Source organism: Petromyzon marinus, chromosome 7, assembly GCF_048934315.1.
Source record: "Petromyzon marinus isolate PM22_M1 ecotype Great Lakes invasive population chromosome 7, UKy_Petmar_22M1.pri1.0, whole genome shotgun sequence".
NCBI classification, from domain to species: domain Eukaryota; kingdom Metazoa; phylum Chordata; class Hyperoartia; order Petromyzontiformes; family Petromyzontidae; genus Petromyzon; species Petromyzon marinus.
The window spans coordinates 10,330,480-10,358,147 of NC_133673.1; the positions used below are offsets into that span (position 1 = coordinate 10,330,480).

At 41.1% G+C, this 27,668-nt stretch overlaps 1 protein-coding gene and 1 long non-coding RNA gene across 2 annotated transcripts in view; one reads left to right on the forward strand and one right to left on the reverse strand.

Annotated features, from left to right (window-relative positions):
• The window catches only part of LOC116939958 (neuron navigator 2), a 271,136-nt gene that overhangs the window by 39,096 nt on the left and 204,372 nt on the right, over positions 1 to 27,668 (forward strand). The window lies entirely within an intron of this gene.
• On the reverse strand, positions 1,412 to 26,560 carry LOC142924024 (uncharacterized). Its single transcript, XR_012941160.1, has 3 exons — positions 26,321 to 26,560; positions 25,695 to 25,748; positions 1,412 to 1,901 (listed from the first exon to the last, which is right to left on the reverse strand). It is a non-coding gene; the product is annotated as an uncharacterized LOC142924024 (long non-coding RNA).

The following is a 27,668-nucleotide window of genomic DNA, read 5'->3' on the forward strand; positions in this document are numbered from 1 at the left end:
TCGTCCAACAGTGGCTTGACAAAAGGACCGTAAATGATTGTTGTTTTAACATTGTGATTTAATCCAAGTAATTGAAGTATGCGCTGGATTTGGTTGCCGGCATAGTGACTATGGTTACCTAACAAAACAGCGTGTTTTATGCAATGTATTGCTTGGTCCTAGCATTGAGCCTCTGTGATGCCTTCCTGGAGCGGAGGACCCATGGCAGGATATTTATGTGCAATTTTGTCCAGGCCACTGTATACTATTGCCGTTGCTTGGTTTATATATTCCAAGTTTTTCAATGTTAGCTCGCTGTGAAGTTTAAGGAAAAGAATGGCAGTGCAGTATTAAAAAATATTTATTGTTGGCAACAAAATGTCACATTTAAAAGTATATTTTCCTGTGCGCACTACAAAACATCGGATAACTGCAACAATATATTGATCAAATAGCATTTTCGGTTGATGTATACAATGAAATCACAGCAACAGTTTTATACCACTATCGGTTAAAGGCTCAACAGAGAAGTTACTACCCACGGCCGGGAAATACATCAAAATAGCCGGGTAAATGGCACAATGTGCTAACCACCGCTCTTCCCCCACATACAACATATACAAATTGAAAAACATCAATTCTTACATGTGCGTTTTTGTTTGGCGCGAGAATATATGCTGCATAAATCCACAAATCAATGCATTGTTGCACCCTTACCAATATAAAATCTGTGTAAAAAAATAAACATCTTCAGATTTTCAACGTGGTCATCTGCTGAAAGGTCACCGATATTTTATTAATGGTAAAATATAACTCAACTTCCATTCTTCATTCCACGTTAAAATATTCGTTGATCAGCCTATGAGCATTCCAGACCAATTCCCGTCAGCATTCATTTAAAGAAGCAAATGCCGGCCTGGTTTTTACCTTTTTTGGTCTCATCAGCAGTCAGGCCTGTTGAACAAACAAGACTGGGTTTCCAGATACAATATTATTAGCAAGAGCACTCCGTCTACAAGATGGATTCATGTCAGTCCCAAAATTTCCCTCATTAATAAGCTGTACCAAGAAATAAAGAGGCGCCTGTATTAACAATAGTATTACCAAAGGGAACGCACTACGGTATAGTTAGTCAATCGGCAGGTCACATGCGGTGAGGTAAGGGGCCGTCCATAAATGACGTCACGCACCTAGGGGGGGGGGGGGTCAGACATTTGTGACGATGTGTGACAAGGGGGGGGGGGGTTTGAGAAATGTGACGTCACATCAAAATGCGCAAATTTAAATAAATATAGACAACACGTTCTACTTAATTAAATAGACTTTTTGATAAATGTTTTGTCCTACATCAGAGTGCAGCGGCACATTAAATACGCATTACAGTGACAATAGTTTAACGCGATTTCAAGCATGCTTTATTTGGGGGGGGGGGCAGAGCTTTGTGACGTAATATTTGAGGGGGGGGGGGTCTGACTTTTTATGACGCCGCGTGACGAGGGCGGGGGGGTCAAAAATCGTCCAAAATCGCGTGACGTCATTTATGGACGGCCCTTAAGGCGTGGGCACAATCCTCCAAAAGATGTCTGGTCAGCGTGGAAGAGTAGGCAAAATACCCTCTCGAGATGCTTCCTGGAGAGCAGCTCCCTCTAGTTGAGGCCCTTCAGCCAGAAAGTGGTGTGAACAATCAACATTCTAGTTCAGGGCCTTCAGCCAGAAAGTGGTGTGAACAATCAATCCCAGAGTTGCACCTTTACCTAACGATGGCATAATAACTGTTACATTTCTACAATGGTGAGGCAGGTTCCGTTGAAAAGTCCACACATTGGCTGTACATGTTGCTCAGGATCCACACCCTGCCAATGGCTTGCATGCAGCGATGTTTCACGCAGAGGGTGCCTCCTGCTGCCAACTACTGGCCGAACCTGAAGCACACAGCGGCAATGCACAGTTTTAATCAGTAATAGCCCATTGCGTATGAATCATACATGAATTATTATTATAAAGGGTCTAAAAGGCAGCGGTGAAGGCGGGGGTCATTTTATTAGTCCCTTTCAATACAGACTGTGTCACGTAACCATTGTGGTCACCTTGAGGTGAAATGAATAGTGAGCCTAATACAATGGAGAGAATGACATACTCGCACACTGGTTGCCACTGTTTTATGCGCCTGCTGGAATTTCACCAAAAGGTTTGCATGCATGCCATTAATTGATGTAGCCAAAAAACACATTAATAATAATAGCAGCATTGTTCAAGGCGGTGAAGTATTATTTCTGGTCCGTGAATTTCACACTGCGGTTGTATGCAGCGCACTTTGAGCTTTTAACTCCTAATGAAAAGTGTTTTCATTGAGATGTGAAAATATAAGATGCACAATAGTGTGTTATGCTCCAGTTTGAACGTACACTCTATCTGTATTATTTATCAGCAGAGACGTAATTTGAATTTGGCAAGGATAAATATTTATTTATCTTGAAAGCGAAACCTCAGAGTGGAATTAAACGTTATGAAATAACAATGACCCCCCCCCCCCCACACACAATATTAAACCTTCTCGTGTTAACCTGATTACGGGATTAAATATCATGCTTTGCGATTATAGTGACATGCATTTACAGTGCATTATTTACACTAATTTGTTTACTGGGCCATCGTCCTAATTGAGGGGAAATGTCCTAAAGGCCAGCGTTGAATTAAGCTCGTAATGGAACATAATTCTGCCACGTGTTTATCTAATTACGAGTTTTAAGACTTTCAGCATTTAATCATAAAGTATGGCCTTTTGAAAGGTTAGTTTTCATGAGTAATTGAGAACAATTATAAATATGGTCTCATGGTTAACTTGCTGCCTATCTATGTTTCTTATACAATGCATAGTATAGTATGTTTACTCCTACACATTCTTCACTAATCCATCACTTCACAGTACTTCGTGATGCTTTAAAGTTTTCTGGGAAGTTTTTTTTATTAAACGCACTTGTTAATTTAATTTTCTTAACTCGTGGAACAGTGCAGGTTTGCGGTCTATTTTTTTACAGAAGGGTCTGTTTGTTCTGGCTGTCTTGATAGGCAGGGATTGTAAAGTTTATAGCATTTCATCTCTCTCCACACACAAGTCCCGCCGCCGGCAAAGCGTTGGGGCACGGACTGGAATAATAGAGGTGCCTTTGGACGAATTCCCTTTGACACGTTTGCCTTGTGAAAAAACTAAATTCAATCAGGTGTCACTGATAGGAGCAGACCTCAATTTCTGCGGTCTTTCCTGTCAGCTCTCTCTTGTTCACCCACCTGGAAAGAAAGCTTTCTCACAGAAGAAATGTTTACCCCAAATCCAGGCAACTCCACGATTGTTGTTTGTAAAGACTTTGTGAACAATGGGTCAACCGATCCGGAGTTGATTTCACGCAAATGTGTACTGCATTCAGCTGTTTCGCACTAAGCAAAAGCTTGTATCTACCAGTGAGGGGTGATACTAGGGGGTTTTTGTGTACCTTTATGCTCAAATTCATCTGAAGGGCATCTCTTCTTTAAATATTTAATGAAGGCCGCGGATTGACGCCAAGTGCCACTGCTGCGTCTAAGCACAAAGCGTGCTTGCGGATCGCTGCTGCGTCTGTAGCCGAGCGGCGTGAATTCAAAACAATTCCAGGAAGCCAAGGCTACCCAATGTTGTCCCGTAACCCCAGCCTGAACCATGCCATGTGTTAGTGGGGTCGGCGCACTGAATGCTCGTGATCCATTTGTCTTCCCCACCGAGCAATCTCTGCACGGCTGTCTGCAGGTGACTTACTGCTCAATGAGTTACACAGCACACCGCGGTCTTTGCGATATGGCAGTGGAGAGTTTGGGGCTGCAATCAGGCCATTAATAACCATTGACATGATGCTGACCGGTGTGTGACTTGGAGTTGTGAGAAATGGCAGATAACCCATACCTCTGGACATTCCTGTAAGGGCTGGAAAACCCCTCTCGCGCTGCGCAGTCGAGAAATGTTTATGTGTAACCATTATTGGTATTCCCGGATATATTACGTCATTTGTGTTTCCTAATACTTTAGAGTAGAGGAATTGTGTGTGTTTTTTTTATGTGGACACTGTATATTTCCACTTGTGTTAAGACATTACAATGAGCGATTTTCATTCATCTTAATGTATTCATCATGATGCATTTGATTTTGATATCTGTGTCGCGGTCTCTACAGAGGAATACTGCGTGCGTGTATGTATGCAATGACAAATATAGTCATACGGAAATGTGTACACTGTAACGTGAAATACACACATTAAATATGTTATCACAGGACATAGTCTCCATGCTGAAAATACTTTACCGCCATCATCATTAACAAACATTACATGCGAAGGCATAAATATATTACAGCAGACCCAAAAAATATTCCTCTTTCGATTTAAAGCTTTCGTGACTGCAATGATTCATCTTCTTTGGCTCTTTCGGTAAGAACCAAAGAAGATGTTCCTCTTTTGTAAAATACGCACACTATGAGGTGGCGACAGCTTGGGGGAAGCGAGGCAATGTCGTCTACAGTACAACATAAGAGACATGGTAAGCAGTAAGAGAAGCGGCGTGCATCCTAAATAATAATAATGCATTCACTTGTGCGACGCGGAGGCGCGGTTGCTGAGGTGTGGCGCTCTAATTATGTTCACGGGGAAATTTTTTTTTAAAAAAAAAAACGTGCCGCTGAGTGTCCTGCTGACTTGGCGAAATGAAATTGGTTTTCCACTGTTTATTGCCGCTTCCCACGTGTGGGCCTCCAGAGTGGCTGGCGGTGCTCGTGGCGGACCGCCGAGCGAAGAGCGTTGGGCCCCCCCCACCCAACCACCACGCAGTCTGCGCCTTCGGTGGCGTTTAAAAAGATTTTGTTCCGAATGCAAACCTTGAACACGGCATAATTGCGAGGGGTGTAACGACGCATCGATTAATATATATTTGTTTTTTTTTAAGCTCGTCAGCATGCTAGGGAATCAAACCGAATCGAAAACCGCAGCGAAGAACCGGTTTTAACCGATATTTTTTTGTCAAGAGTGAAAACCAATATATATGTTTTCTCTGTTCCAGAGTAAAAAAAAACCCCAAATAAATGTGGGTGCAATTACCCGTTTACAGCTGGTTTCATCAACAAACATTGCACTTTGCAGCTTTAATGGCTGAAAAGACTGCAAAACCCTAAGCCTCATCTCACGCAGAGCCACGCGATTCTGCACGCGGTCAACGCATAGGGTTGAAGGTGAGAAGGTTACACTCGCTCAGATTCGGTGACATAAAACATACTATAGTCACTTGGACACGCACATGGAACGATAAATATGGGGCTAAATGTGCAGAACCGCAATATTTAACTGTACATTTTCATGTAAAGGAGGTTAATTATTGCATTAATTACAGGCTACTACACAAACGTAAAAATAGTCCTGAAAGTATATGGGGGAGAGTAGTTTTATTAAATTGTACACGTGTGTGTTTGTTGGTTTATCTGTTCACGTGTGTTTGTATGGGGAGCAGGAGTGCAGTGGTTAGCTCGCTGCGCTAAAAATCCGGTGACTCAAGTTCGATTCCCGCTCACGGCCAACGCCAGAGATGATTATCTGAACCTGTTTTGGGTCTCCCGGAGGTCAACTCAGCCTCAAATGAGTACCTGGTGCAGTGTGTAAACATCGCCACTAGGGAGACAAAGGCGGCCGGGCGTGGTGCTGGCCGTGCCAGCCTTCATTCATAGGTGCTCGCTAACAGCACTTGCCCCAACAGGCTGTTAAGGCTATACGGGTGATCTTTGTATTTATTTTTGTAACAGTGTGTGTGTGTCTGGGTTGTGGACAAGATGAGCTCTCATTTACGTTACTCGTGTATTATAATGCCCTGGTGTATGCCCGCACAGAGTAATACATTAGTAATTCCTTATTTATTTTACGCCGGACTTTATTGAAACTTTCAAAAAAATGTTTCGTGAATTTTTTTTTATCATGCCGCCATGGGTGTATCAAATTCCACTCCTAAAGTTTGTGGTAGAGGAAAATGCATCTGGACATGCTATACAGAGGGGTGCACTCAGAGGCAGCTTTGCAGTAGCAGCAGAGTTGAGTTACTAGAATCACTTTAAATGGTTGATTGATGTGTGAATGTTTTAATAGTATCTTCATAACAGTGTTCTTGAAAATTCGTTTTTAAAAGGGTGTTGAGTTAAACAATGAGCCTCTTGGCACGCGGCATGGCATGGGGTTTCAAGTCAATGCAGAGCTTTTGTTTAAAACAGCAAAGCATCCAAATAACAGCCTTATTGTGCCATCTGTATTTATAATTAGATTACTGTAAGCTTAGGGGAAGTCTAGATGCGATTTGCTGGTGAATCAATGGGAACCCATAACCCAATATAACACCATCAGTATCACCTTCGGTAAGTGGGCTTGGGCAGAATGTGTTGCTGGAGAAGGGATGATGGATGATGGTCCTGAATAATAATGGAGTGGCAGCCCAGGAATGGAACGTGTCTGAGAGGACGTCCACTGAGCAGATGTAGCAATAAGATCGGTTCATGTTCTAGATGCTGGATAGTTTGTTGTGACGGTTTTGGGAAGCTTTCATCCAGCAGTGGAGTGATCAAGGCTGACAATGATGGTTACTTCCCCGCAAGTGGAGTGAACTTCACCAGAACATAAAATACTACACCACATTAAAAAAGACTTGCTTTATATGAACTATCCCTTAAGCCAGTGTATGAATTCACATTTTTTGTAATTAAAAAAATAAAGATTTGTGTTTAAACTATACATATACATCTTATCAATTAAAAAATAACTATATTCTTGGTTCTTTCGGTAAAGTCACGTAGAAGGGAAACAATAAAATAAAAAAAATATAAAACAATACAATTATCACGACGTTACGACTGCAACATAAGCGATCATCATCATTTTATTGTTTTATATTTTTATTATTTATTGTTTCCCTTCTACGTGACTTTACCGAAAGAACCAAGAATATGAATCCCTGCAGTCACGAAAGCTTTAAATGAAAAAATAACTGTTATTCCATTTGATTTGTCAGGTAATTTTTGGCGCTAAAAGTACTGGATTGTTTTATATAATTTTAAATGAGCCTAAACATCGCTGTCAACGTGGCCCCATTGCATGCAGGAGGCGCACCCAAATCCTTCCATTACATTATTATAGCCGGTGTTGGTATGTGCAACCTGCATGCAGACATAAATGTAAATGTGTTTTTCCGTATCTTTCATTTATCACCATCGTCTTCAGCCATGGTCGACGATGGCATTCCAAAACCTCCTCTGGCTCTCATGAACCTGCTATACAGCCATCCACCTTGCGCATGTGCACGAGATGATTTCATTGCTACATCTCCTGAGTGGCCCTCTTCTCAGATGCGTCCCATTACCTTAGGTGTGCACTCTGTCATTATTCTTGGCCATTTGGCTATCTTTCCTACGATTGATGTGCCCTGCCCAAGCCCGCTTGACTGTTATTCACACTTATTTTGCACTGTATGTAGTCAGCCGTGCTAATTTGAGGTGAATAACATCATTCAACTGCATATGTTTTCTAATCCACGTGTTATTCTTTCCATTTCTCGGTCTAATTCCAAGCATGCATCTCTCCATGTTTTTGAGTACACTTTTCAATGTCTGTTCAATTTATTTTTTGTTCACGATCATGTTTCGGAACCATATGTCATAGAAAACTTTATCTGACTTGTCAATAAAATAATCCGAAGCTGAATTGAAACAGTATTGCTTGTATCAATCCTCGCCACCTTGCCATGAGAAGGGGGTGGACTAAACGTGGCTGTGCCACGAATAGTGATGATAAAGCATCTTTAAACAGACTTGCCTTGATGGACTACCGATTGTAAGGCCCAATCATCATGGGGAAAAAATATATACGAGCCACCTTTAATTTTACTGCCCCTCAGAGAGCATCAACATGTGTTGTGGTCCATTTTCGTGGCAAAGAGGGCCGGAAGTGGGACAGATGGGGGTTAGTCAGCAGTCCCTTGGGGATGCAGAGATGGCCTTATGTGTGTACGTGAGTTTTTCCTAAATATAAATCTCTCGGGAAATCTTGTGTCATTCTGTGGACATAAATGTGCACCTTTTGGCTTGCTTAAGATGTAAATATAATACATACGTAATTAGTTTATCAAATGAAAATATATAAATTATGCTAATATTTGAATTTTTTTCATGTATGTTGTTGACAATATTTTAACTATTTCTTGGTTCTTTCGGTAACGTCACGTAGAAGGGAAACAATAAAATAATAATTATTTTATTGTTTCCCTAAAATAATAATTATTTTATTGTTTCCCTTCTACGTGACTTTACCGAAAGAACCAAGAATATGAATCCCTGCAGTCACGAAAGCTTTAAATAAATAAAAAAATATTTTAACTGTCTAAAAGACAACACTGTGAAGTATGTTGTAACCACGTGTTATTCGGCATGATGTCCGAAGTTTCGCTCCACGTGTTGGAAGCTTTTTTATGATGTCCAAATGTTGGATATACTGCTGAAAAACACACTATGCAACGCAAAAAGACATTGGAGCAATAGATAACACAAATGCAAAGAGCTACGCAAGTGGTTTTCTCATGCCCACAGCCTGCAATTTTATGTCAACACAAGTCCTATAGTAATCAGCACGGCCATTATTTGATAACTTAGCTGAACAAAATTATGCACTTTTTTAAATGTAGTTGAATACGAAAAACAAATGTCAGCCCATACTCTTTGTTTTTTTTCGGTAAAGTCACGTAGGTAAAAGACAAATAAAAGAAAACAATTTAATCACGACGTTTCGGAGGCAACACAAGCTTCCGTCTTCAGGTGGAACAGTCACAGCAAGATCGCTGCATCACTTGATGTCACAGCAAGATCGCTGCATCACTTGATGTATCACTTGATGCAGTGATCTTGCTGTGACTGTTCCACCTGAAGACGGAAGCTTGTGTTGCCTCCGAAACGTCGTGATTTAATTGTTTTCTTTTATTTTTATTTTACCTACGTGACTTTACCGAAAAAAAAAACAAAGAGTATGAATCCTTGCAGTCACAAAAGCTTCAAATATAGATTTAAATGTCAGCCCCTTGAGAAGTTTGCCTTGCAGAGCATTGAAATTCAGCGGACCTGTTGTACAAGCGTGTGCAATAAAGGCTTGTGGCCATATGGCTTTGTTGATAAATAGTTAAACAGCTATGAATTATACATGGGCTAGGTAAGCATTCCAATTTGATGAAACCAATTCATGTATACCGTTGATATTTATCTTCTCATTATTTAAAAATTTGAACGTACATCCACTTATGAAGATGCTAAAGTGAATAACTGTTGATACTAATTATGTAGACATGATGCACAATTAACTCCGCAAAGCAGTGCTTGTGAAACTACTTTTTTGATGAGTTGAATTTATTAGAAATCGTGTCAACATTGTATAACACAATAAACAGTTTTTTTTTTGTAGGAATTGTGGTTAAAATTGACAATTAAAAATATTCAGCCCCTTTTGAAGTATTTTTTTGTTCGCTCAGACACCAATCTTAGTAAATGTTGCACGGTTTAAGCATCGATGACTGTTTTCCTAACCCTCGCCTTAATTATCAGCTTGTTTAAAATCAGTAATGGAATCAACCCACCCGAGGGGTGAGTCACAGTCGAAATCAACTTAAGGGCGTTTTTGGCCCCCTATGCGAACATCAAATGAGCTACCCCGGCTGCCACTCATTCCCCGGGGCTAGTCAGGCCAGGACTCGGGATTTCTTTGACGTCATTCGAAAAAGAGTGAGAAATGCGTCACCTGAGGGCAGCTTCCATATTTACAAAATAAAAAAAATCCATGCAAATAACTTCATTGGGTAAAACCACGGGGCAACATCGCCCCCTTCTGGCAAACTATACCTGCCCTGACAGCCTGCTATATGAATGGGCTGAATGCCAAAATACTTGGATGCCAATTAAATATTCACACATTACTTGAAATGGTCCTCAACCTTGGGTTTTATCCTTCATCCCAAACGTCTGAGACGATGTTTGCACTTCATATTGAGATATATTTGCGATGTGAAATTCCGCAGTGCCACGGTGTGGATTGGGTGGTCAACAATTAAAAAAGTAATGAGTAGTTTTCTTCACAGTGTCCGTGGGTGTTTATAAGGTGCCATAATATAACAGTCTCTGAACTAAATGTCTTAATTTTCACTCACTGAATAACAATTGTGTCTATTCCATCTCGAAGATGGTGCATTTTACCCCTCAATTACTGCACACCCCCTCTTCATATCCCTTTGGTCAAACTGAGATGCGTTATGAACCCAAGTTATATTATTAATGTATATATTGGTTGTGCTATCTTACTGCTATCCTCAATGACCCTATCAACTCGTGTGGTGGCCTTACTTGGATGTGAATCACTGCTCTGGAAGGTTGGGCACAAAATAGAGGATGTAAGCATTCACTGAGGCCCATACAATCAGATTGAAGTGGTGAATGATCTTTTGAGCAGTGTGAATCGAACCTAATAATAATGGGCTAAAGATACAGCTCTGGTTGATCCCAAACTTTCCTGACAGGGGTGCAGCCACTGTGGATGTTGTGCAGGTGCCTGGACACCCCCAAATATTTATATATAGCTAAGAGACACCTAGAATATATTGGACCAAAAATCATGGTGTTTTTACATCTCTGTTTTTCTCCCTTCAGAAAGGTGACGAATGTTGATTAATGCTGATAATGATGGAGCTCTTAAAGACACAGCACTGCAAGAACAGCAGGTTCAGTACTGAGTAGACACACCGGGACAATTGACGAGTGTCAACATACACGAATCCGAGGAGGTACAGGAGAGATAAATCCAAGAGATAACCACAGAAAACCATTCGAGCATAGGACATCCCAATTTCCAAAATGTGGCAGTGCCCTGGTCTCGCCGATTTACAGAGCAGTCATTCAGTGGGGCACATAGATCAGTTTTGCTTATGGCTGAGTTCGACCGTGATTGTTAACTGGTTTGGACGAATGTTGGACTTAATCCAAGGTTGCCCCTTTCTCTCGTAGTGATAGACACTTAGTTGCCATGCACTTGCATTATTTTTGTGTATGCTGGATTATACACAGTAGAGATATAAGAAACCTAAAATGTTGTACAAAATGATTGTGCGTACTATCACTTGATGCTACTGCATATCACTTGCGCATCCATCGTAAAGCATTAATCTGATATCCACACCAAAGGGAACAAAAGGTAGTGATTCATTTTATGACATCTTTTTCATCCTGTAAGCAATGTTCTGTGGTCATGTTAAAATCTTTGGCAATACATCTGGTACGTGGCGTGTCATTCTTTTTTTTTATTGGTGCGTAAGTGGGCCACGATTCGAGTGGCCGCAACCACAGAGTGACGGGAAGTGCTGTGCACTCTTTGCTGTCTTTTCCAATTTCGTGGACTGATTTTTTTGAAAGGCATCCCTAAATACCAGCGTAACCCCGAAACAACATCATTATCATTAAACACAGTCATTGTATATATTCCCTGGGACGTACCATACTTACAAAAGTAATAGTTCTAGCGATCTCTAAATTTAACACACGTGCGTTTTTGCGACCGTTTATTTTGATTAATTATTGAGTTTTGAGTCGGATCGCGTAAGTAAAATGTTGTGTCGTACGCCCCCTTCCACTCGACACACCCAATTAATAAAGTTGTCACGTGTACAGACATGCGAAAAGATTCTGCTTCATCATCAGTAGCACCACCGGTGTGTTGGAGAGTGTTCCTATTGTTAAAGGTTGCAGATCGCTCTCCAACACACCAGTGTGCTGAAGCAGTAATGCATTGGCACGTTGGTTCACGTGACAACTCTTATTAATTGCCTGTGTTGGGTGGCTGAGGGTAAGCGACACACTTTAACTGAAGCGATCTAACTCAACTTCAGTGATCTAGTAATCTCATGTTGTTGTGGTTTGTTGCTGAAAACAGTTCGCCTTTTCTGGTCGATGATTTCACGCACCATTTCAGGAACACCGGTGAGCACTGTTGGCTACGTACGGCGCGAAAGAAGTTCAACATATGTACGTACACCAAAGGGCTACATTTCATGCAGGGCCGAGGGTGGCACTGCGAAGCAAAGCCACTTGGCTGCACATGAAGAAAAAAAGCCTCGGAGTGTAAATTGTGTGTCGAGTACGGGCAGCAAAACAAGTTGCGTGAAAACGGTGTTCAGATCGAAGTATTCCTCGTCGGACCATCGCCTTGTCACACCTTTCTCACGGTCAAAGTAGCCAATTCCCTTTTTTAATAGTCCCGGTGATATGTATGTCCAACTTATCAATCATGTAAACATCGTGACTGGATAGCAAGAGTGTTTATCAAAATCTAACAAACAGTTGATAGTTCAATTTTAGGGGTGGGCATGCCCAGTACCAGTATTGTTGAGATAATAATAATAATTTTACAGCACTTTGTCTTTTAACTGTAAGGATGAAGGCCCCCCCCGTGCCACGTCGCTCGTGGGGGTCATTTGTCCATAAATCTCCATTCTTGTCATGGCTGGTTTGGTGAAAGGGGAGCGCCTAGGCCGGTTTGAATATCACTCGCCACTGGTGGTAGCCACAGCCAAGAATTAAACGAAGGTTCCGGGGTTTATGGCACAGTGTACGAACCGCTGCACCATCACTCACCCAGTTACAGTGCAGTTATTACCCAGTGTGCTGTATTCTGTAAAGTGCACACAACCCTTGAATTGGTTTGGAAGAGGAGAATATAGGGTGCTTGTGTCATATTTGAAATCGTGATTTAGAAATCTGCAAATAAATTATTAAAAAAATGGATATATAATGTTCTCTGCCCAAGTTATCCTCGCTAAAGACTGTACTGTATTGCATCCTGATGAGTTCCTGTTTCATAAAATGGAATTGTAGTGGGCTGATTGTGCAGAGGGGAAACAGTGACTGTGAGAGCTTGGCAAGAACCATTTGCTGCAGTGTGCTGTGAGTACACAGGACATTATTGCAAAGGAAGAATCCTATTTAACTACGTGTCAATAGATGTAATGATATCTAGGGCTTAACTTCAGTTAGAGGTGTTAGGACAAAGCTCCAGAAAGAATGCCCCTCCCAACCCTCCACTGTTGGGAAGTTGGGAAAGGAAGACATCGTCCAAGCGCTTGGGAGTGGTACTCGATGTATAATATTCTATGAACATTTTTGCCTTGATGATGCCGAAGCAAAACATTGTGGGGAGTATATTTAATGAATTTTAGACAGTGATGTTTACAGATATTTTATTTTATCCTAATGTGATTTGTTTTATAAATGATGTGGAGGGTTAAGCACAAATTAAACACTTATTTAAAAATAAATACCTGTAGTTCAACATTTACACTTTTATTAAAACAATAATAAATGTTTCATCCACGTGTGTTTTCAGCTGGTTGTAATGAACTGTCCATCTCAAGTTAAAATATACAGATTTTTCGTGTCGTTACCCTTTGTGTCTTATTAAGTGCGCATTTTCCTAGGTTTCTGTTTGGTTCGTCCAAGGCAGGAGAGAGAGAGAGATGTGTGATGTCATGTTGTTTAAATCAGTTGCACTTGTGATGCCGATTGAGATGCGATCACCTACTCCTTTAGGGAAATGATTACCGGTTGTAAAACCACTTCCATTTTCCCTTTATTAGGGGGTGGGGGAGGAATGCACCGCTATATTACATTTTTGTTGCACTGAATAATTGAACAACAGAGATAAGATTATGGAAATGCATGGTATCTTATTATTAATGCCTATAATATTTAATGTACCGTAATAATTGGAATATATCTGTAATCCTATTACGGTAAATGTATTTGCATCGGTGTGTATTTCAAATCTACTGTGTACATTCTCAGTGTATGAATAAATTATGCATTTCTGAACTGTCTTTACTATTCACATACAGAGTATTCCCATGTACACAGTATACACATTTATGTCTTACACGTGTGCAGACGGTAGGGCCTCGAGAGTTCCCTCTAGAGTCTAGAGGGCATTTGGCCTACTCTTCCACATTGGCCAGATGTCTGTGCTGTACTCATACATATAGGTGAAAATAAGAGGGGGGATTTATGTAATTTGCCCATTGCTAATTAATGTCTGTATACGTGAATGTTGAACTTCGTAGCCAATTTGCTAATAAATGTTTAAATAATACTTTGTTCTCCTCAAACTTTGTTTTGAAATTCGATGACACGAGGTTAAAGTTGCAGCAGTGAATTTACATTTTTTGGCGGTGTGTGATATTTCATGTCCATGCAGTTGTTTAGCATTCATTGTGCACGATAACCTTGATCAGTTCTGCCCAAAATACAGCCATTAAAGTGTGGCATTTCGACCTGCAATAACACGGAGCCATCTGTAATAAAGAATACATTTACGCCCATCATTTTGATTAAGCTGCTGCAGCGGTGTACGTTACAAATAATGCTATTAGGGAGTTCTCCCAAGCAGTTTGTAAACTTGGTCGCTAACTATCCTGAGCATGCATTTATGCGGCAGACCTCTGTACATCAGCATCGTGTATGAGCAGTGCAGTCTAGCTTGTAAACACTTTCTCTTCTGCATAGAAATACTCCATGGACCTGCCATTTGTAAATGTTTCTGCCGAAACAAAATACATAATACATAAATGCAAGCTTTTCTAAAGCCACCAACAACAGATGAAGGCCTCTGAATGCCCTGTCATTCATGTTTTTTTTTACACCATACTTCACCACGCTGATCACTGCGGGTTGATGAAGTGTGGGAGGTGGGTGGTGGACGGGAGAGGGCAGGGCTGGTTCTGATATTAATTTGCCATCAAAACAAAAAGCACAAACAACAAGAACAAATATCTTGTTGTTTGTGCATTTTGTTTTGGTGTCCATTAATTTGTTTATTCATTTTTGATTTGGCTTGTTAGCGGCTGTATATGGGATTTGGTCCTCATATATTATTATGTACAGCATTGTTGGATGCTGACGGCATGAATTAAGCTATATAAAATGTAAGTATTATTATTTAGCTGTGGCCGTGAATAGAACTCAGGACATCTGGTTCATAATCCAGCATGCTAACGATCTCACCACCACTCAAGCCACATTTGCCACAGTGTGGTGTGCAATAAAATAATTTAGTTTCGATTTTTTTGGGGGCAAATTGTTCGAACTTTTGACAGGAGCAGAAATAGGCGATCATACTCTGGGAAGCCCCACTGGCAAACCGGCATCAAGGGCAGGGAATATGTACGTGTGTGCACGCTGGTGCTGAGTGCACTGCCCATCTCTGCACAGCTGAGGGCACCCAACCCTGGCTTTGCCAACTGTGTCTCATCCACAGGCAGCAGGAACAGCCAGCCAACCAACACCGACACCAAGTTAGTCTGCCCATGTACTGTATCTTGGGTGCTGCTCATCAGCATTGTTTAGTCCTGTAGCACGATTGATAATTGTATATCGCTATGGCATATCTCGTCAAAGTGACTTCATGCTCATATGTGCCTTGAGGCGGTGCTCATCTTCTGATTACAGCCCTAAGCCAGTGGTGTAAATTCCACAGTTCTCTGACAAGGTGGCGTTTATCCATAGGAAACCCGTTGTTGATTTTATCAAGATGTTTTCTTGACAGCCGGAAGGATGGTGGGCTGATTGAACCCCCAAACTAGGATTGTAATTCTGATTGCAAGCGGCCTGCTCTACTGCTCTGCCACCTGGCTGGATATTGCATATCTCGGGAAATTGTGAAATGGCAGATCTGAATAAAAATTCTGAAATATGAAAGCATGTTGAAGATTTTCTTTGGAAAACTGAACTTGAAAGTGAAGAATCAGCATTTCGTTTTAAAGCTTTCATGACTTTATTATTTTATTATTTCCCTTCTACGTGACTTTACCGAAAGAACCAAGAATAAGAATCAACATAACGATGTTTTTCTCTTTTCTCTTACCTGCCATGAGATGTGCAGAGGAAACAAAATAACAAAATATGAAAAGTATACTAAGAGGAATGAAGAGGTGCATGCTGGGAATTACACTGAAAGACACAAAGAGGGACACGTACATCAGAGACCAAATTCAAATTTAAGACATTTTGTTGACGATTAAGGAGGGTAAGCTGGCCTGGGCAGGCCACATCGCTGTAAGGAATGAGAGCCAATTGATGGGGACTGGCGATGGGAATGGTAACCAAAGGCGGGAAGACATCCTGGATTGTTTTTGTAGAGATGGAGCACGTGCGCAGGAGCGAGATGGATGATGGCTTTTCAGGACCGTTGGTGTTAGCGACAATGTGGGGAGGCGTTCATCCAGCAGTGGATAGATGACAGCTGCTGATGATGGTGGAGGGGGGTAGTTTATTTAGAAGAAAACCACCCCTGCCTTCCTATGAAGTGCTTCACCATACCAGGTGGTGCTCATTTTACCAAGAGGTATTTTAAGCTAAGTAGATTGTGCGTATATGTACAGCACATTGATACAATGCTTGGATTCTGGGTGGCGAATCAGTCACCACACTTTTGCCAAAGGGTTAGTGGCACCCTACGTTGAATTTAACCTCGGCCCGCTGATTAATTATCTTGGAAGCGTAAACACAGAGGCCTGCTGCTTATCCGTGTGGTTGTAGTTTTGTGCCCAAATTTGTTCAATTGCCTACTGCTACTGACAAAACAATAACTGCCGATCAGGGGAGTATGTCTTAGAGCAAGGCAACTCTTAACATAGCTGGTTACAGTCCGATGAGGGACAGAATATAATATGAAATTATACACACATTTACGTGACCAGTTTGCTATAATTTTCATTATACAGTACTCAAATATATTAAGGGATTTTTTCTTCTTTATGAAAGCCTTTTTCGTGATTTAATCCATTGTGCTATCTGCATGATGTCATAAAATGAAGAAGCCATTGGGAAATCTTGCAGAGCACTGTGCTCCATTTATTCAGATGATGGCTGCAAGATATTTTTAGAGGACTTCTAAAAAATCCTTGAAGTGGCCGTTTAATCCATTACACTATATGAGTTGCACTTTCCCACATTTTATTCTGTGAGATTGTTGCGTGACAGTCAACCCAAGATCTTTCAATCTCAGAGATGTCCAATGAGATGGTTGTCCAATTAAAAAAATGGTTGTGGAGTTTTATTTGTGGCTTGGCTGAGACCATCACCTGGCTACACCTGAGAACCCGGTTCAATCATGGACAGCTGCCTACATTCAAACCCCGGATCTTTGCAGTGCTGGCTCAATAATCTGACCACTGTGCCATCTGGCTACCTAACCCAAGGGTCTATTAAACTCGTGTAAATGTGATTGATACATACGGGTATGGCTTCAAACTCATCCTAGAATGTTTCCACAGTATTCTTATTTCAAGATATTTTGAGCGCTTCTCATATAAAGTAAGATAAATATGTTTGCTGACTTACATTGAGCAGACCTCAAATGATAAGTATTTTCCTCTCTGACTCAATATGGAAAGGAAATGGTTCATGCTGTCAAGGGAGCTTTGTACCATTTCTTCCCTAATTCCATGGCTATGAGTCTGATCCTACGAATGGACTCCTCTAGCTAGTCATTCTCTGTTGGACTTTTTCAACCCCTAACTTAGTTCCAGCGAAAAGAGCAGTGGGCATTTTAACTGTCACGAAGTGTTGACATGCTTACGGGTAAAAACTCTTGATTCGCAATCCAAGCCTCCACCTACATTTTTATGACATTGTTTTTCATTCGTCACATACTTTTTAAAGGGGCTCCTGAAAGTTCCCTGCGTATCGTTTTTACACTTGCTTGGTTGACGTCTGAACTTGTGCGGGCAGGTAGTGATGTACATTTAGACAGAACCGATGTTGGATTCGGACACGTGTTTGCATATCAATAGAGGGAGGTGTTCTCTAGTGCACTCACTTGTCAGCCAATTTTGTTCTTTCGGAGACTTAACATGTAAGAAAATGTCAACATAATTAGTGAAAAAGTGGGTATTGATCATAATAATGCACAGACCAATTGTAAATCTGCTGCTGCATGAAGGCCTCACGAGGCCATATTGAGTCTTGGTGGTTGTGCGACCACACTTCATCATGCTGATTTCATCGCTCCATCTTGGCACAGATCAACTTGGATAAGAGGATCCACCACTAACACCACCCCAACACCAGTTCTGATAACTGGTGTTAGGGTGGTGTTAACAATAGTTTCACAGTATACCGTAGCTCCCAGCAGCGTAGACCATGTAGAGAATTAGCAAGCCTGAACGTATTCACTTCGATCCATTTGGGCTGGAAAGATTGTGCGAGGCGCATACAGACTCTGGAAAAATAATCATAACTGCCCTAATTTTGTGGGGAAGTTGAAAAATCGGCTGTCGAAAAAGTAATAAAGAAATGTACATCTTGGAGGTTGGCGCTGTGATTGATCTGAGCTTTCTGCACCTTCTCCCTGGTCCTGTGTAAATTGGGTCACTCTTACGTGATTTTTGTTTATGCCAGTTATCAGTGTGATGTGCTTGGCAAACCTTTAATACCGATGACCTTGCAGTAAAGCAGCAGCAGCATACGCGAAGGAGGAGGGAAGGGTGCATTTGGCTGGCCTGGCAGAGAATGGGAAACCCTGGGGGCGTGCTGTTGATAATGAGACACCCGGCGCCAGCGGCAAGAAATGGGACAATGCTTTCCAGACCCAGGTCGTTCTATCCGTTCATCCAAACTCATCGGCTGCTAGCTGGTGCAGCAAAAGGCACCCGTTGCCACTTTCAATGCCTCATTGGATTAAGCAATGGATTTTCTGCCAAACCGTTTTTATTTATTTATGTATTTTCTCTTTATTCGCCAATTATTTTTTAGTCTCACGTGTTGTTGTTGCAATAATGGTATTGTTTGTACCTTGTTTGTTGTCGACCATTTATGTAGGTCTGGTGGCTTAGCGGGCGGGAGAGCAAGTGGCTCGCAGTTGTAAGGTTGCAAGTTCAAATCCTGATGGGGGGGCGGGGGGTTCATACTCTTTGGTTCTATTCGGTAAAGTCACGTAGGTAAAAAATAAAACAACAAAAATCACGACGTTTCGGCCACAACACAAGCGGCCTTCATCAGGTGAAGGGACCAGACTGTCTCGAAGACTGCGCTGGAGTGATAGAACCAAAGAGTATGGATCCTTGCAGTCACGAAAGCTTCAAATCTAGAAGTGGGGGGGGGGGGGGGGGTTGACAGCCTATCATCTTTGGGCGATAAAATAGTAGAACTTTGTGGGGGCACCTGTAGTAATTGTAGACCTGCCCCGCAATACGAACATCTCACCATGGTAACGAGATATTAACTACCTCGCCTGGTATACAGGAGGTCATGGGTTCAAACACGACCCTGACACCTGTATATTTGGAGTTTGCATGTTCTCTCCGTGGTCTCGTGGATTTTTCTCCGGTTCTTCCAGTTCCCCCCCCACATTTATAAGCATGCGTTTAGAGTATTTGGCTGCAATACATTTCCACATGAAGAGACACTTTGTTGAGCTATCATTTGTGACCAGGTCACTTTTGAATGAGAACTATATAGCTCAGTGGGCCTTACCTGGTAATATTTAAAGTTTAGATTTAACTTCCACCACTGGCCTCGGGCTGTAAACTGGAAATGAACACTGCCTCAATACTCATCTGTCAATGAATTACGTGGGCATATTTATGTTTTTCATCTTATTTTCACTGTGCTATTTATTACATGTTATGAAAATGGGCAATAACCCGAAATGTCACCTATTATATGTTATATTTTGTAGGGCAGTGTTACTTAAAAATGTGTGGAGTGTTTTGTTATTTATGCAGTGGCATGTTTTGACACGTTATTGCGATATGTCCATTAGTGCTTTTAGTATAAACGGAGAAGACTTTCAGAACGTAAATCGGCAGTGGTCTACTGCCATTGGACAATACGAATGATAAAAAACCCCCAACAACTTACATATAGAGAAATACGCACATTTACAACATCGTCACCTCATTTTTCTTTACTTACCCCCCCGCCCATGTTTATGAAAAGCTGTCAGGATAAATCTTTTTTTTTTAAATACCAGCTAAAATCAAAAGATTTCAAATAACTTTCCAGGTACGCGAGGCGTCTTGCATCAGAGTCATCCCGCAGGCATGCACGCGGCGTCGGTGAGGGTGCTGACACAAGGGGATGTCTGTCCCTGAGCCTCTGCACTGTACCATGCGCTCACACACTGCGCTCTTTTCTCCACCGTGATGTTGTTATTGATATTGGCATACATATATATTTATTTTTTATCGTGGTCGCTGTGAGCACAGGCCCGAAGGCCCCCCCAGAGCAGCAGATGGGCGGCAACTTAATAAACAGCCCCATTGAAGGTGCGATAGATAAGAGGCAATTAAGTTTAATGAATTAAGCAAAGCTAAATTTTGATTTAAAGCTTTCGTGACAGCAGTAATTCATATTCTTAGCTCTTTCGGTAAAGTCACGTTGAAGGGAAACAATAAAATAATAATATATATATAAAAAAATAAAAAAATTCTCACGACGTTTCGTTATGGTCGAAACGTCGTGAGAATTTTTTATTGTTTTATATATATTTTATTATTTTATTGTTTCCCTTCAACGTGACTTTACCGAAAGAGCTAAGAATATAAGCAAAGCTAATATAAGAACTTGGTGGGGGGGGGGGGAATAGATGAGATGGAATTGCAAATGTCCAAAATGCTAAGGGGCCAGCAACAAATGGCACCGTTGAAGACTGAATAGATAAGAGTTCATATTTATTTCTTACATTGAGCAAGGTTATTAATAGAAAAACAATATATTTTTTTTGGGGGGGGTAAAGATGATGGGAGGGGATTCCAAAGTGAGAAAAGCAGTAGGAAGAGAAGTGTTGTGATTTTCAGTGTGATGGTTGAACATAGTGTGCAATATGAGAAAACGGTCCGGTGGACAGAGTGTCTGTGGGCACCTCCAAGCCAAGCCTTGGACAAGGATACCGGGCCCCGTCTGTCTCCTGCTCGCAGCAGCCCGAACCCCGTCCTCGGTATTTGTTTGGTCCCAGAGTGTGTACAACGCGCAGAAGCGAGGCTGCTGTTTGTGCCACGTCTGCCATTCCGAGTGCCTAGGGGATAAAGGCTGCGCGGATGCCTAAACAAAGGTCTTTTGTGGGTGCAGAATGTCTGGGTCTGTGTGGAAAATCAATGAGAGATCTTTTTGGAGTCGTTTTTTTTTCTTCTTCTTCAAATTTGATGGCTGCACGGTTTATTGTTGTGCCCGAAGCACGTTCATACCACGGACAATGCCATTTATTTATCTTCCGATTGAATTACTTTACAGGCGGAATTAATGGTGAATGTCTTGTACATTAGACACTTGAATGATTTTTATTTTCTTGGACTTCTCAACAAGTACTGAAACTATATATAGTGGCAACCTTCTTATCATGAAAGTCACCCGCTTTTTTTTTTAATATGCCACGTGAAAACAGTCCAGTACATCAGTATGTGGCGGATGCTTTCCGTGGTTCGCAGCAGCACGATGAACAAGCGATGCAGAGGGCACCAAGCTCGAAGCCATCTCCCGGCGCGCCAGTTGAAACAACGGGCAAGTTGTTTCAATGGTCAAACCACAGTTGAACACGTGGCAGGCTTTCGCGACCAATATTACAATTTTCAGAGTTGTTTTTTTGGGTTAGATCGCGTAAATATCAGTGTGTTGTTAAACCCCCTACCACCACCACCACCAGCCAGCCATTAAAGGGTTGTCATGTAAACAAAAAGGTGCCCTTTCGTTACCAGTTCAGCACACCGGTGTGTTGGAAAGTAAACCCACAACATTTACAATTCGAGTACGACGTTTCGCCGTCAATTGTAACTACTAGCCTCATCAGGTGACAGTTGCACCACAGTCGATCGGCAAGTCACGTGTGGTTGGGTAAAGTGTGGCTTACACCCACCTCTTCTAAGACACCTGGCCAATGTGATAAAGTAGACCAAACACCTTCCAGGGGGAGGGAGGCACTCTAGAGCGCCCTCTCACGGAGGGCATTCCGCCAGCTATGGTGTGCGAAAAACATTGCAGCGCTGCCCCTTTACCTTTGCACATTGCATACGGCACGTGAACCAGATAAGTTGAATTGACATTGCTTTGCTCTTTCACCAGTAGATTATGTATGGCTGCAAATAGACATTGTGTAGAGGTGTTGGTATCTTACACAATGGGCATTTGTACCCCAAAATCAATAAGCAGTTGCTGAGGTGTATTGACTGCCGCAGTGGACTCGTGATTTTGGTTTCCTTGGCTCCTTCTCAGGGCTGTTAAAAACCTCTGCAGGTTTAAAAAAAATCATTTATTGCCACAACGAAAAATAAATGATGCAGAGTGGTTAATCTGTAAAGTTGGGTACTTTAATGTATTTTCAACTGTCATTGTAAAGCTGAACGGGTTAGCTAAATACATATTCAAAATAATGTTTTGCATTTGTTCTCCAATTATGTTCCAATTGTGCGATTGGTGTCATATCAGCTGGCAGTGCATATTCCTGTGTGAGAGAATTGCTTCAGAAGATGCTGCCCCAGAAAAACTGAAGTCACTTCAGACATCTTTATCAATGCTATTTATGCAATCTCCAAATATTGTTCATCACATGTCAATAGAACCTACGGTGCTAAAATAAGCCACCTTGTTTGTGTTGAGAGCGTGTGTGTGTGTGTGCAGTCATTGTGACCATGGTAATACCATCAATTAATTACGCTTGAGAAACCAGTTTAATCATGGGTGGCTGCCCGGATTGAAACCTGAGATCTTATTGATGCCACTTCAATGATCTGGCCCTCTGAGTCATTTGGCCACCGCTGACACGTATGTGCACCTAACCACAGACGCACCTAGCCATGCTCAATAAACATTTTGCATAACATGAGGATTTTAATGAAACTACTGTAAAAGCTGCCCATGTAGTAAACATTCAAGTAATTACATTATATAACAGGGTTTTTTTATTTTCATGTCCCTCTAATTTATGCCAGTTGCATTATCCACATCACGTAACATCAATGTTCATCTATTCCAGAGAATGAGAATAAAATAATAAATTGATAAAATAAAATAACACAATAATATTCTCACGACGTTTCGGCCACAACACAAGCGGCCTGATGAAGGCCGCTTGTGTTGTTTATTGTGTTATTTTATTATTTTATTCACATTCTACGTGACTTTACCGAAAGAACCAAAGAAGATGAATCCTTGCAGTCACGAAAGCTTTAAATCGAAATTTATTCCAGAGAAGTGTAACTATTCGTGTTCAACAACGGCTCACAGAACCGTATATCACAGACTTCCCTCCGAGGCCCCTTCAAATTTCCTCTGGTCCACATTATAAGGCAACACTTTTCCACCCACTCTGCATATGATACTATCGTACTGTTCATCGCATGGTAGTCAAAACCTATGTTAACATTTTCCGAGTTGGAATTTAGCTCAATTAAGTGCAAAGCCAAATTGAATGGGATTGTTTATGTGTACAGGTATTGGTGACCATGATGTTTAATTATTTTATTTGTAAATCTTGACTTAAAGCTTTCGTGACTGCAGGAATTCATATTCTTTGGGTCTTTCGGTAAAGTCACGTAGATAGGTTGAAAGAAAATAACAAAAAAACTACGACGTTTCAATCACAACACAAGCGATCGTCATCAGGAGGATAAAAGTGGAAAGCTGCTGAGGCAGACTGTTTTAAAGGTTTAAAATGGGTGTAGCCCAAGGGTCATAAACGAAGTGGGCGGGGCTAGTTATGTTAATGTGAGAAATTTTCATGTCAATGTGAGAGATTAGCATGTTAATGTGAGAGATTAGTATGTTAATGTGAGAGATTAGTATGTTATTGTGAGAGCTTAGTATGTTAATGTGAGAGATTAGTATGTTAATGTGAGAGATTAGCATGTTAATGTGAGAGATTAGAATGTTCACTGGCGTTCCTCAAAAGGTGCAGAGATTCAAAGGTAATACCAAACGCAGTTAAAATAACACATCACATAAAGTCTTCTAAAGCTACTGATTACTAATCGATTATATAATTACAATACCCCCCCTCCGCCTCTAATCACTGCACCTGATATGAGTTAAGTGATGACGTCACCCTGCTGCTCTATATAAAACCGGGAGCAAGCGAGGGCTTTACCATTCTGGCGAATTGCCCGATGATGCTGGATGTATTTACCAGGGAAACGGCGTACTCAAACTGTAAATGTTGTGGATTCACTCTTCAACACACCGGTGGGCTAAAGTAGTGAATTATTTGTCTTTTGTCAACGTGACACTTTTTTTGCTGATTGGCCATGTCGGGTGGTGGAGGGTTACGACACATTTATAAATAAACGCGATCTAACCCAAAAACCTTTATTATGAATGCTAATCTCTCACATTAACATGCTAATCTCTCACATTAACATGCTAATCTCTCACGTTAACATACTAATCTCTCACAATGACATGCTAATCTCTCACAATAACATGCTAATCTCTCACATTAACATACTAATCTCTCACATTAACATGCTAATCTCTCACGTTAACATGCTAATCTCTCACATTAACATACTAATCTCTCACATTAACATACGAATCTCTCACATTAACATACTAATCTCTCACATTAACATGCTAATCTCTCACGTTAACATGCTAATCTCTCACGTTACCATGCTAATCTCTCACATTAACATGCTAATCTCTCACATTAGCATGCTAATCTCTCACATTTACATGCTAATCTCTCACGTTAACATAGCCACTTCCGCGAGGCTGCCCTCTGATGTCACATTAACATGCTAATTTCTCACATTAACATCACTAGCCCCGCCCACTTCGTTTATGACCCTTGGGCTACACCCATTTTAAACCTTTAAAAACAGTCTGCTTCAGCAGCTTTCATCTTTTTTTCCTCCTGATGACGATCGCTTGTGTTGTGATCGAAACGTCGTCGTTTTTAGTTATTTTCTTTCAACCTATCTGCGTGACTTTACCGAAAGACCCAAAGAATATATTTCATTTGTAAAGTTGTATATTTTGTTAAACTCTGGCAATATCAGCTAGGTTATTCACATTGTTGACTGTGGAAGCTACAAATGATTAGACGGTGTCTATAAATATATCAATCATTCTTCCTCCATTATTCTATTATCCATCTCCAAGGTAGACGTCCGCTCGGGCACATTGTCTCCTATTGGCTCCCAGCCATCGTTCCTTGCTAGCGATGTGTCCTGCACAAGCCCACTTTTCTCATCGTTCTTGAGTTGTGGTTGATGCCTTCATGGAACCTCTCCTTTTATGTCCTTCAAAATGAAGTCCGGTTAGATAACGCTTTGTAAATGAAGGCTCTGAAAAGCCAAGTCTACGAAATACATTGCTATGGCTATTTGTCTGCAGCTTTACAAACGTAATCCATTTTTATTTAAACTTGGTAATTGCCAGCTATCGTTTTGATACTGCCGGAAAAAAATGTTGCTCAAAAGCAAACCGAAAACTGAACCGAAGAACCGATTTTTTAAAATCGTTTTTTTCTTGGTGTCAGAATCGCCCTACCCTCCCCCTCCCAAAACAACGGTTCAAAATAAATGTTGCGCTGTGCAATATGTGTGGCAGTAAGTTGAAAAGGGCTGCAATGCCGAAGCCAATGACGCCACAGGGCAACACTGACCGTGGTCCGTCAGTCACTCGGTGGAACGTCTTCGGTGCAGAGCCCCACGTGATTCTGCAACACAAGGGCCGAAGGTGAGAGGGCTACAACACTGAGACAGAGCGACATAAACATCTAATAGTTACACGTAGATACACACATGCATAAATAAAACGGGGGGATGAATGCTCAAAGTTGTGAAATTCAACCGTGAAAACGTTCATGTTCACGTGGTTAACTGCAGCATTCATGACACTATACTCTATAAACATTCAAACAATCCTGTACTGTCTTTTAGCGCTTGCAAAAAAAATACAAAGACGATAAGCAATAAAACAGAGCAAAGACGCATTGCCCAGCACTTCTCAAATATACTTTCATTTCTGTTTTACTGATTTAGCATGTGGGGAAACGCTGCAGTTCCCTCCTTAAAAGAAAGACATTTCTGCAATTGTTTTACATTTTTAATTTCCATTTTACTGTTTGTCTTTTCATCTCCCCTTTCCTTTGCATCTTCGTATGTTTTTACATATTCGCTTGTCTTTACATATCCTGTGCCATTGAATATCGCCACTGAATATCCGTTCGTATCTGCAGCTCCCCTTTTGCTTTCATATCTCCCTTCGTCGTTGCGTCTCCCATCTCACCGTTTCTTGCAAGTTGCAACACTGAGAGAGAGAGGTGCGTTTGAAGCAAATGTGTTGCAATAAACATCGCACATTTGCAAAAAAAATTTAAACAATTAGCAGAACAAAGACCTTCCGTATGGCCTGCAATGTAAGCTACACAGCAGGTCTTCATTTTGCTTATTTTGAGCAAATATCCGCGTCTAAACCAGTTTTCCGCACGTGTTTAACCAAACACCATCTTATATAATGCATTTTGAACCGATTGAACTGTAACCGGTTCAAGCGGTTTTTGGTGCACCTGATCCCCACCTGAACCGAAAACCCCAAAACCGGTTTTGACTCCCCTGCTAAAAAAGGCTGTTGCACGTAATAAAGCCGGATTTCTACATCCCATGTTTCCCTGATCTTTTGCTTCCCCAAAATAGGATTGAGACAAAAAGGTCCAATCAGACCTCAAATTTCTCAGATGTTTGTTTATTTAATAAAAACATATTTTTGATGCACTGTTCAGTGCATTAATAATAATTATTAAAAAACGTTTTCCCTCAACGTGTTTTTTTTCTTTGCCATGCCTTCACAATACTGCTGGAAATAATTAGCATGTTGCCTCGAAATTAAACATTTCCTTCAAAGGATGTATGTTTAAGGTGGTGCGTGCAATAATTTAATAGAAACGTGACAAATGTGGCAGAGAGGAAATATAACCGTCCTACGACAACTTGTGATTTATTTGTTTACGTGTTTCCTTTTTCTGCAAGTCCTACAATGTCATGTTGTTAATACATTCTACCTGTGAGTTACTGCACTTGAAAAGGAAAATCATTAAACGCACGGTCTGCAGTATTTGCTTTGCACCAACGCAAGGAAGCATAGCAGTGGAGTTTAATGGTTCTCTTGAAAGGCTTAAAATCAAATCGAATGGTAGTTCAAAATGCATTCACGAAGATCTTCAGTGCAGACGAATATTTTTGTCAGTACTGGGAACAAAGTCTTATTTATGTCTTTTCATGAACCTGAATAAAAAATAAAGAATGGCAGAGCCCTGTTTTGTAGGTCATTTTGGCAGTGATTTGAAAAATACCCTTCGATGTGATATTCATTTCTATCAGCATTAAATTGTAGATCGAAAATCTTTGTTGAATTGTATTGCCTTGAGCACCTGGTCTTTTAGTCATAAACAGGGTTTCCACTTCTGAGGTCACAAAAATTAAACAACTCGGGAAGAATATCTCACAATACCCGGAAGGGAGGAGAACTACACGCACATGAGCGGCTTATTACTCTGCAACTGACAAACACTTGAATTCTCATTATCCCGGGAAGACTTTAATGAAATGATCCTGGCAAAAGCAGGACAGGTGGCAGC